At 33.2% G+C, this 12,708-nt stretch overlaps 1 long non-coding RNA gene across 3 annotated transcripts; it reads right to left on the bottom strand.

Moving 5' to 3' along the window:
• Nucleotides 1-10,493: 10,493 nt before the first annotated feature.
• Nucleotides 10,494-12,187, bottom strand: LOC110427606 (uncharacterized). 3 transcript variants are annotated; one of them, XR_016352085.1, is made up of 2 exons: nt 12,074-12,187; nt 10,494-11,897 (listed from the first exon to the last, which is right to left on the bottom strand). It is a non-coding gene; the product is annotated as an uncharacterized LOC110427606 (long non-coding RNA). The 3 variants fall into 3 exon arrangements; XR_002446304.1 differs by lacking the exon at nt 12,074-12,187 and adding an exon at nt 12,016-12,069; XR_002446303.1 differs by lacking the exon at nt 12,074-12,187 and adding an exon at nt 12,011-12,054.
• Between the last annotated feature and the right edge of the window lie 521 nt (nt 12,188-12,708).

Genomic DNA, 12,708 nt, shown 5'->3' with positions numbered 1-12,708 from the left:
TTCACCATATGGTTGAGAGTCTTAAAAGTTATGTACACTAGTTTGAAAGAAGAGAAACGTTTCTTTTTAATTTACCTTTTTTAACAAAATTGGTGTCTACATCATTGTACGATGGTTAAATTATGCAATTAGTCCTTGTACTATATAAAAAGTATAGATCTAGTCCCTATATAATAATTTATGTGAATCGGGTCCCTATACTTTGTCAATTTGTTAATTTTAGACTTTTAACTCCAACACCGTTAATTTTGACCATTAAATATGTTGACATAATATTTTGACCAAGCTGACATGGCACTAATAAAGATAGCGTGGCATAATGCTCACATAGCATGATGCTAATGTGTTTTTTTTTTTTGAGAGATATCTCAAACAAATTTCTCATTTCCCTAAGTAATTCAAACAAAAATCTCATACTCTTTACCTAAGTAACCCATCCTGAAAGGAAACCCAAAAGATTTGCATAATGGTTGTAAATGTGTTCTTGGCATTCATACCAAATCTAAAAGGTATTTTTTGATTAATTATCTCCATATTTGCATTCGTGTATAGGATTTGTGTTCTTAGGGCTTTATGTATGGGTAAATAAGAAGGAAGATTTGCTGGAATTCTATTGTGGGAAGTAACATTAGTGAATTGGGATGAGTTCTGAGTTTCTGGTTTCTGAATGCTTTCTTATGATTGAACCTGGGTTGACAGTGTGCTAGGAGAAGGGATTTTCAAGTTTGGCTTTTGTTTTGATGAATGTCTACTTGGGTTTGGTATGATTATTGTGCATGTATATCTATCTGGGTCTGATATTAATGCTTAAAATTTCTAGAATGGACACACCTCGGACGCCCGTTGAGTGGAAATGTGTGGCTAGTTGTTATTGTTGTGTACAGTTTCAATTCTAATTATATGTAGATAACTTTTCCCTTTGCTAGGGTTGTGATGAGATGTCGCTCGAGAAAGAGATCTTGATCTCATATGTAACTTATTAGGATTTTTTGTTTTAGTCTATGACTCTAGTCATAGTGTGTACACACAAATTTCTCATCAAAATTCCTTGCCTTGAAAATTATGAGACAAATACAAATATTTGATGATGTGAGTGATAATCTCTAGAAATTCCTCTAATTAATTTCTTCACTTCGTCTTCAAGAGTCACAAACTTGGACTTACTCTTGATCACGAACTTGCTTGATCTTCATTTTCCAGGGTCTTCACAACTTAATCTAGATCACAAACACTTGATATCTTAATCACGAACTTCGTTGTCGCTTGTTCACAAACTTGCTTGATCTTCATTTTCAAGGATCTTTACGACTTAATCTTGATCACGAACACTTAACCTTCGTCTCAAGGGTCTTTACGACTTAATCTTGATAATGAACACTTGATTTTCGCTTCAAGGGTCTTCACGACTTAATCTTGATCATGAACTCTTGATCTTCACTTCAAGGGTCTTCACGACATGATCTTGTTAACAACACTTGATCATCACTTCAAGGGTCTTCAGGACTTGATCTTTATCACGAACACTTGATCTTCGCTTCAAAGGTCTTCACGTCAAGGGTCTTCACGACTTGATCTTGATCACAAACACTTGATCTTTGTTTCAAGGGTCTTCACGACTTGATCTTGATCACGAACACCTGATTTTCACTTCAAGAGTCTTAACAACTCAATCTTGATCAGGAACTTTGTTGCTGCTTGATCTTCACTTCAGAAACCTTCTATTCTTCTTGATCTTTGAAATGCTCTCAATCTTTGAATGCTTTCGAATCTTTGAATGCTTCCCAATCTTCGAATGTTTCCGAATGAATCGAAATGGCTTGGAGGAGCCCCCTATTTATAGTGCTAAGTGGGAGACTTTGATGAGAATGTAATCTCTTTAAATTATCTCTAAATTATTTTAATTTATTTAGAGATAAATTATGATGACTCACTGAAAGTCTTTTGATTGGCCAGACTTTGACTCCTTGAATTTTGATTGACCGAAGTTAGGTATTATCTCCAAATTATCTTAATTTATTGAGAGATAAATTAAATAATCTAATTTAATTTTTATCTCAAAATTAATTTAATTATTAGAGATAAATTAAATTACCAATAATTAAATTTTGATTGGTCAAAAATATGAAGATTATCTCCAAATCACTTTGATTTATTTAGAGATAAATTGGATGACCAATACTAATTTTTGATTCGTCCAATTTAAATATTATCTTTAAATTATCTCAAAAGATAAATATTTACCAATAAGTGAATTGGTTCAACTATATGTCTTCAAAATAATCTAACCAATAAATTAATTATTTTATAATTAATTAAATGGTTAAGATATTATTAAATCCACATGGCGGCATGTAATTGGCTGATAATTTTTTCCTTCTACTAATGCCCCCTCAAGACTCGTTCACTCATGATTTTGAATGTGGCAAGTGGACAAGCCTTGTAATTTTAAAATTTCTAGGATTTCTTAAAATCCTAACATGACTTGATATAATTCCAATCCAAGTTAAATTCGAATTATAGAGCCATATAGTCCTCATCGATTTGGAAGACAATTTGGCTTTGGCTTGGTGGATGTCCTATGAAATCTTAAAGAGTGATATTCGCTTTGGCTTGGTGGATGACTTATTGAAATTTTGGCAAACTTGCACGCTTTCTAATACTCAGTCAAGATTGATTTCTCTAGTTTGTCCCTTGAATGTTAATGATCATGCCACCGCGAGCTATATGGAATGGTGGTCCCAAGTTCATAATCCTTACCTTGAACATAGTGTTGAAGCTTTAATCTCTTGTACCCATCAAACTCCATCCAAATGCTTAAGACAACAAAAGGAAAGGTCTTCTAAAATAGAACAAGGCGAGAATAAGATGATTGCTACAATAAATCTCTCTAGTAGAAACGAACGCAAGGAACCTTCAAAAGTGCAAAGCCTTCAATTGCTTCCAAATGCTAAACAAGGAATTCTTGAAAAAATTTCTAGGCACCAAGGTGCAATAGCTATTAAAGATTTGGATTGTGAAACTGATCGTGAGAAACATTGTAAGTGAGTCACACCAAAGAAACAAAAGGTATCATACCCTGTAGGTTTTTCAGTTCTTGAAGACATTCCAAGTTGTTCTGTATTTCCAGAAAACTTCAATGATTTGGCAATTGCATCATGAATTTGTGAGCTCTTTTTTTTTAACTATTTTATGGAACTAACTTTCATTCACTTTTTTAGCTTCAAATCCAAGATCCAACCAAGGAGGTTATCAATGAAGCAGTTCCTACTGTTAGCATAGCTTCAGTTTCTAATCCACATGGATTTAACAAGCATGCAATAGGGGTAGGAAACCACTTTGCTCAAGAGATTTCAAACGCGTCCTCAAGTCAAGAAAATATTTCTCCTCGTGTAATCGTTAAGGAAATTGGTGATGCTTCTAAGAATATGACTGAGTTATGCCCCGAGACTAGTCATCTAGCATTTCCAGAAGCTTCTAAATTTAGTGCTGATAAAGTGATCCATGATTGTCATTCAAAACTTGTCATGACTTATGGGAGAGTATTCAACCAAAAATTGTCAAAACTCCTTTCAATCAAATTTCTTCTCTCACTACTGAGGTTCAAAAGATTCTTGCTGTAATAGAAAGGGTCGAGATTGGGGATTCATCCTAATTAAGGAACATGGTTCAAGAATACTTTGGACAAGTTCACAAATTTACTAATCTCAAATCATCCTTTAGTAGTGCATCTACAAAAGATCAAAACAAGCAGCTTCAAAAACTAGTTATTCGTCTCAAGGATGAGGAGTCTCTTAAGAGCAAATTTGTTGAGGAAGCTGATGGTTTGCAAGCAGAGTTAACAAATCTTGAAGAGGAAAAAGATGCTTTGTGTCACAAGAAGGATGAAATTGAATCTTCTCTTAGAGCAAATAAAGAAGAGGTGAAAATGAGGGAAGCTAATATTTTCAAGATTAATGAAGAGACAGCTTCCATCAAGTCTTCTCCTACTTTGAGTGAAATCAAAGTTAATTCTTTAAAATTGTGGCGAAATATGCTGGAATCTTCTCGAGAAGAATTAAAGAATTTCAAGTGGAAGCCTTGATTTGATTACTTTCTTATTCATGTAGCTTTTTTTGTTTCTAAGACTTAGACCTTTAAAATTTTCTTTCACATTGTAATGCATTTCGAATTAGCAATAAAGCTTAACTTTCTTCTCTTGTTGTTTTTCTTTACTTGTGAAAAACAATTTAAAAGATAATCCTATGAAACCTTCAAGATACTTTATATTTCACAAATTTTCTTGGACACCAATTGAACTTCAAAACAATTCGACTTGCGATTGCAATTTGTTTGACTTGCAATTTAATTGATTGAATCAAATAACTTGACGAAGAAGTACAAAATTAATTTATTCTTCGATCTTCTATCTTGTTAGCTTCATCATCATAAAGAATTGAGCCATGCTGGATGCAAGAGATTTTTTTTTGATGTGACTAAACTTGGCAATGGGACCAAGCCGCCTACATACCTCCTAATATAAAGAAGGATCAAGTCATAACGTAGTTCATATCTTTTTTTTTTTTTCCCTTAACTTTTGCCTAAGTGTTCCTGTTAAGGATTTTCAACTTAATAGGATTTTTTAATTTGCCTTAACTTTTTCCTAAGTCATCCTGTTAAGGATTTCAACTTAGTAGGCTTTTTTTTTTGTGCCTTAAGTTTTGCCTAAGTCGTCCTAGTAAGGATTTTCAACTTAGTAGGCTTTTTTTTTTTTGGGTGTAGCTTAAGCCCTTACCGAGGAGCATCTAACCTTCAAGCATAGTAGCGTTTCAAGAATCTACCATTAATTAGGTCAACTCTTACTCCATCCTGATCAACAATTTTGTATACACTATTAGTGTAAACTTCTTGAACAACATATGGTCCATCCCACTTTGAAAGGAACTTGTTACCCATACAATGTGTAGTGTTTATGGGTCTTCACACCGCAAGAACTAAGTCTCCCACTTGGAATGATCGTGGTTTAACTTTCTTGTTGAAAGCTTTGGACAATCGAGCTTGATAACATTCCAAGCGTTGTTGTGCTTCCAACCTTTTCTCATCCAATGCTTCAAGTTCTTCAAGGCATAGGCGAATATTATCTTCATTTAAAAGACCTTCTTGAATGGCAATTCTCAATGATGGAATTTGACGCTCTAATAGGAGAACAGTTTCCACACCATAAACAAGCAAATACGGAGTTGCTTGAGTAGGTGAACGAAATGTCATACGATAAGCCCATAAAGCTTCCCCTATTTTCTCTGGCCAATCTTTCTTTGCGCGATTAGCAACTTTCTTGAGAAGATTGCACAAAGTCTTATTGAAGGCTTTTGCTAACCCATTTGCTGGTGTGTGGTACATGGAAGAATTATATTGCTTGAAGTTAAACTGTGCCCATACCTTCTCCATTGCAAATTGATTTCCATTATCTGTTATGATGCATCGTGGCATGCCATAACGATAAATGACATTTGTTCTAATGAAGGTAGCAACAATTTCTTTCTTGACTTCTCGATAAGATATTGCTTCTGCCCACTTTGAAAAGTAGTCTATGGCTGCAAGTATGTAGAGATGACCTATGGAACTTTTAGGTAATGGTCCAACCAAGTCAAGTCACCAAACATCAAATGGCCACGATGTAACTGTTGGGTGGAGTGGCTCAGGGGGTTGATGAATGACATTAGCATGAAATTGACATGCTTGACATTTTTTAGTAGAAGCGCAACTTTTTCTCTAATCAAGTCTCTTAACAAGTAACTTTTTCTCTGATACTTGTTGTCAAAGATTCCACAGTCTTCGCAACAAGCGCAACTTGCTCTTCTAGAGATGCTGTCCCAGTTGTCATGACAACCATTATTCTAGAATCTACTTTTGACGAAGAACTTTGGCGAGAGGATGATGAAACAGAGCTACTGCTTGAGTAGCCATCATGTTCCTTGAGTTGATTGGTACTTGATCTTTTGGAGGAAGCAATTTCCACAGTAGGGACTTCTTCAAAACTTGGGGAAGAAGCATCATACAAAGGATTTTAGTTGAGGACTAAGAGAGTTTGGTCATACAATTTAGTAAGAGCATCATATGGATGTGTTGGAACATCTGTGCTTGATGATGAAGTAGGAAAAACTATAGGATTCGCTCTAGCATATTTAATAGCAGGTTTATTGGTGAGATTCTTCTCAGGAGCCATTTCAAATTGGAGATATTTGGAGATTTGTTTGAAGAAAGACGATGAGAGGCAAAGATCGTCCCACTGGGTGTGCTAGAAATTTTTACACAAAAATTTCTTGTCAAAATTTCTTGACTTGAAAATTATAAGTCAAATACAAATATTTGATGATGTAAGTGATAATCTCTGGAAATTTCTCTGATTAGTTTTTTCACTTCGTCTTCAAGAGTCACAAACTTGGACTTAGTCTTGATCACGAACTTCCTTGATCTTCGTTTTCAAGGGTCTTCGTGACTTAATCTCGATCACAAACACTTGATATCTTGATCACGAAATTTCTTGTCACTTATTCACGAACTTACTTAATCTTTCGTTTTCAAGGGTCATTACAACTTAATCTTGATCACGAATACTTGACCTTCATTTCAAGGGTCTTCACGACTTAATCTTGATCACGAACTCTTGATCTTCGCTTCAAGGGTCTTCACGACTTGATCTTGATCACGAACACTTGATCTTCGCTTCAAGGGGTCTTCACGACTTGATCTTGATCACGAACACTTGATTTTCACTTCAAGGGTCGTTACAACTTGATCTTGATCACGAACACTTTATTTTTGCTTCAAGGGTCTTCACGACTCGATCTTGATCACGAATTTTGTTGCCATTTGATCTTCACTTCAGAAATCTTCTATTCTTCTTGATCTTTGAAATGCTCTCAATCTTCGAATGTTTTCGAATCTTCGAATGCTTCCCAATCTTCGAATGTTTCCGAATGAATCAAAATGGCTTGGAGGAGCCCCATATTTAAAATGCTAAGTGGGAGACTTTGATGAGAATGTAATCTCTTTAAATTATCCCCAAATTATTTTAATTTATTTAGAGATAAACTATGATGATTCATTGAAAGTCTTTTGATTGGCCAGACTTTGACTCCTTGAATTTTGATTGGCCGAAGTTAGGTATTATCTCTAAATTATCTTAATTTATTGAGAGATAAATTAAATAATCTAATTTGAATTTTATCTCTAAATTAATTTAATTATTAGAAATAAATTAAATGACAAATAATTAAATTTTGATTGGTCAAAAATATGAAGATTATCTTCAAATTATTTTGATTTATTTTGAGATAAATTGGATGATCAATAGCTAATTTTTGATTGGTCCAATTTAAATATTATCTTCAAATTATCTCAAGAGATAAATATATACCAATAAGTGAATTGGTTCAACTATATGTCTTTAAAATAATCTAACCAATAAATTAATTATTTTATAATTAATTATATAGTAAGATATTATTAAATCCATATGGTGGCATGTAATTGGCTGATAATTTTTTTCTTCTACATAGCGTTCTTGCAAGACACAAGTTGCCAGAATTGTGTCAATCTTTGCCGGCAAAAAGACAGCCCATTAACCTTTAAAATGCAATAATTTGCCAAAAAGAAAAACAAATGTAGATGAGATTGCAATAAAGTCTTTGTATTAACTAGTTGAATTTTCAATGAAAAATTGTTGAGTCAAAACCAGTTGAATCTTCAAAAAGAAAATCCATTAGTTTCCCTACCTTCAACTCCAAATTCAAAACGAGTTGATTCTCCCTCTTCAACTATAGATCTTTCTTTCTTTCTCTCTTAATTTTGTTTGAAAGTTCTTAATCTTTTTTGTTGCTAAACTCATTTAACTTTTAATTTAGGGTTAGGGTTTTTTTTTTATTTCTTTGTTAATCTCATGTGGAAATGTTAGTATTTTTTTATTAGGTAAACCTTCTGCCTTGTCAGCATTTTTGCCACATTAGTAAATGTCACATCAATATACATGTCAACAATTATCATGTCAACATATTTATTAGTACCATGTCATTTTTATTAGTACCATGTCAACTTGGTCAAAATGCCACGTTAGAATACTTAATGGTCAAATTTAACGGTGTTATAATTAAAGACTAAAATTAACAAATTAATAAAGTACAGGAACCTAATTTACACAAATTATTATACATAGACAAAATCTGTACTTTTTGCATAATACAGGAACTAATTGTATAATTTAACCTTGTACAATTCATGATTCTCATAATTCACAATGTGCAATGTTTAGGAGTAGCTATGAACATCCCATTTTATCCAAAATCATATATTTTAATTTTTTTAATCTACATTAGCTCATTATTGATTACTCCAATTTTTAGCTTTCTTAGATTATTTTTATTTGAGCTTTAATTACGTTGGAATGAGCTTAACACATCAATTAAGTCTAGGGTTAGTGTCTAAAATACAAGCTTAGGGTCCAAATTGCAAACTTAGGGTTCAAATTGAAATGAATCAATATATATATACCCAAAAATTCAAAAAATAAAAAATGAGTAAATAAAAAGTAAATAAAAATATAAAAAAATTAAAAAATCAGAAGGGAAACATTTCATCTTGCATTAACAAATTTGATTCCACAAAATAAAGATAATAAAAGCAAATAAAAAATTAGGAAAAATAAAAAAAAATGAAAGAAATAAAAAATAAAAGGCATAATATCTAAAAAAGCCTTTAACCTATTCAAAAAAAATTCAAATAAGTCCTTATACATTTATTTCGTTCAATCAAGCTTTCATATTTTTATTCTGAGTCAAATAGGCCTTTACACTTTTATTTCGACTTAAATAAGCCTTTACAACTAATAGTTGACTTAATCAAAATATCACTTGTCATTCTATATCATATGGCAATGATGTGATAAACATGACATGTTATATTGTCATAATATATGATGACAAAGTATGTTAATGTGACATGATGACATAATTATATCGTATTTTTCACCTTTTATGTCAGCGCCACATAGACATAAAATGATTATTGGCAATTAATCAACTAGTATTTATGAGGACTTATTTGATCCAAAATCAAACTACAAAGACTTGATTGAATAAAATAAAAGAATAAGCAATTATTTAAATTTTCTTGAAAAGTTTACAAATTTTTTTGAGCATTATGGCAAAATGAAAAAGGAAAGAGATCCAAAGTACACATTAATAAATTACGTACAATATTATGAAAATTATTGATGTAAAAACTGAAAACCATACTCATAAAGCATACAAACACCAAGGGGTGAACACCAACCATCCCAATTATCGGAAACCAAACTGAAAATCACCAGCAGCAATGAAAATCATAATATCTCACATTAATTAAACTTCATTAATTAAACTGAATATCCAGAAAACTCCATCAGCAGACCCGCAGATCTCAACATTGACAAGCCAGAAAAGAGATGGTAGAACACCCCATAAACCTGAGAGGCATCACAAGGAAAAACATAATATCTCACCACCAAGCATAAAACATGTCACTAGGATCGACCCCAATTTTTGCAAGTGAATCCATCGTTGAATTTGCTGCCCGTAGTGTATGCACGAAGGAAACCAATTTAAGCAACCGATTTAAGGAAGCGAGTGAAGGTAGCAGCTTTATCAAGGTCCCCTTCTTCGCGGGCTCGTAAGATATTAAACACAAGAATAAGCCGAATCCGATTGCAAGCTGTTTGCTTCATAATCACTTGAGTTTCCTTTCTGAGTTGATCGCATTGGCGTTTCACATCTCCAAACCTTTCTCCTATATTTCTTTGCTCCTCTCTTATGCATTGTTGATCTTCCCTTATCTTTCCTACTTCTGATTTTATTCGTTGGGCCCTCACTTTCAGACTCTTCACTTTTGGTTTGAAGGCCTTCTTCCTCATGCTCATCGCCATTTTATCGACTCAAAGAAAACTAAAGCTGAATGAGTTGGAGATATAATCTTCGATTGTGTTGAATGAAAAGCCATGAAGACTGGAATATAAATATACATGTAACAAGTTAATGTTAGTGAACCGCGTCTGGTGTTCGGAGGAAGATGGAGAGAAGCCGGAGTGAAAGGAGGAAGAAAGAGCAGTTATACAATGAGGCCAGTTATCGAACGATTTTCAAGAGTCGCTCGGTTTTGAATGAAACACAGATTATTGGTTTGGTTGTAACATCCATTTAACATATTCTCGTGGTCCCACACTGTTACTGCAAAAGCATTTTCTTACGTCACATACTTTTTCTTTGTACATTATTTATATTATTTTATTCTTGGTAGCAGTGATTTTTTAAATATCGATACGTTTGCCAATGCTATTGCCGGCTTGTCACCCAAAAACCTTGTGGTCGACTCTGTTCAATAGTGTTCTGTAAAACGGATTAAGAGTAAGAAACAAGAATGAGGTCACTGCAAAGGTCCTCATATACAAAGAATGAGTAGTTCAAAATAAGGGACAAACAAAGGTCTTTCAAATTAATTAAACTTCATCATCAGCTTTTTTTATTCATTTGCATGGTATATACAAAGACTTTAACAATGGATGAGATTACACAAATTACAAATACTCATATAGAGATTATAAGTATTAATTATTAAAAAATTAAAAAGGATGTAAAATTACATATAATACGTCTCTTCACTCATGTAGACGCTTCTGCAAAATTCTAACTTAAAATTGAATCATCTTCCAAACATCATGCAAATCTTATCAACAACGCCTAAAGCCGTTCTCCACCAATTGACTAGTCCCTGTCCCTGACCCAACCCCTCCGCCGCCAAACTTACCCTCTCCTCTGCTGATTCCACCATTTGAACTCCAAACCTTTGTGATCGATTCCATGACCGTAACGTCTACGGACCCATCAACTTCATATCATTAACACGAGGATAGAAAATTACTGTCATTTTGATTAATAATAATTAATTAATTATTAAATATAAAAATATATTTAATTTAAAATAAAATATAAAAATATATTTAATTTAAAATAAAATATAAAAATTTGATAGAAATAATAAAAAATATAAATTTTTTTAAATAATTTAAAGACTTATTTGAATAATATGCTTAAAAAAAAAGTATAACTTTTCCTTGTTTTAACTTCAATTCACACCTTGGTAAAGTTGTTCACCGCCCATTTCCATAGAGAGAGTAAGAGACTGTTCTTCAATACACTCTCTGTTTCTTAGTTCGAACAGTAAAAAATGAACATGTTTATGATAAAAGCTTCCTTTTTCTCTTTTGTTCATGTAATTCTATTTTATTCTTTTGTTTTCATGATAAAAATTTTATTTTTTCTTTGCATTTTGTCCTTTCTGTGAAAAAGAAAGCAAAAATAAAAGGTTAAGAGCAAAAAGAGAAAAAAAAGAAGACATAAAGCGAATTACGTTCACCAAAGGTGATGGTACAAAAGAAACCAACCAGAAAGAAAGATGGGTTCAGGTAGTTCCCTCTCTTTTAATCTTCCCAACTTGCAATCGTTGCTTCAACGAAGTGATTGACCCAAGTATTGGACCTTGCCACCGATCTTATCAGTTGTTTCCTTTGGACAAGTTGGTGAAGAAGCCTTGCCAGCTCTTCATTCTTATGCTTCATTTCTTCTCTCATCTCAGCTAACTCTGCTTTCGATCTCCTCACTTTCTTCTATTTTGGCATTAGATTGGATCTTAGTTACTTTGGTAAGGAAAGAATTGATTGAATAATGGTGAGTAAAAGCGAGTCTTCGCCAGAAAAGACTAAGAGAAAGGTTATGAAGATAAGGCTATACCTCCCAAGAATATTCCTTCACCCTTTTCTTCATTGACATGAGACTTTTCTTAATGGCCATTTGTCTTGGGGCCATGGACTTCTCGCAATCAACCTGTCCTTTCTGTATTTTATAATGAGTACAAAAAGGAGAAGATATTGTATTTAAAGCATCAGAATATGTTCCAATTATAAATTTTTTTAGGAAACTGAAAGGAAACAAAAAAGGAAAATTACGTAACCACAGCAAACAAACACAGTTATGTAACTATGAAAAGAATTGATCACTGCTTAGCATACCGTAAAGATTTGCAACATGAATGAAAGCCCAAAGATAAGGAGAGAGAAAATGATGTTTCCAAGAAAGTTCGTAATTGCTTTTTTATAGTACCACCAACAAGAAGTTTAGTGTTTATGTCGAGATGATGTTTCCAAGAATGTCCCTAATTGCTTTTATAGTACCGACAACAAGTTTAGTGTTTACGTCAATGATGTTTCGAAGAAAGTTCATGCGAAGGGGATTCGAACACGTTGTTGGGTGGCGGCTGATTAGTCAGCTTGTTATCGACCGATAAAGGACGAAATCTGTCGAGTCGTGAGCGGTGCGATAGGAAACGTCAGCATTTCTTGCGTCGTTTGTTTTGGAATGGGAACTCTCTGCAGGTAGTGTGGCTCAAATGAAGAGAAGAATAGATATGGTTACTCACTGTAGAAACTTCTGTTGAAAGCATTTCTTTATTTAAGTTCATATGCAATTCTTGCAGAGGAGCTAGCTACCAATATGTCATCAACATAAACTAAAAGAGCTATAAAGTTGTCGCCAATAATTCTGTTAAATAATAAGTAATTTGAATTTGATTAAGCAAAACCAAATTGAAGTAGTAAATCTGTAAGCTTTGAATTCTATCAGCTTTGAAATTGTTTTTAGTTTTGAA

The sequence above is a fragment of the Theobroma umbraticum genome, unplaced genomic scaffold (assembly GCF_002168275.2).
Source record: "Theobroma umbraticum cultivar Fairchild unplaced genomic scaffold, ASM216827v3 scaffold_106.0, whole genome shotgun sequence".
Classification (NCBI taxonomy): Eukaryota; Viridiplantae; Streptophyta; class Magnoliopsida; order Malvales; family Malvaceae; genus Theobroma; species Theobroma umbraticum.
The sequence above is the reverse complement of the archived record's forward strand: the minus strand, read 5'-3'. Positions and strand labels throughout refer to the sequence as shown.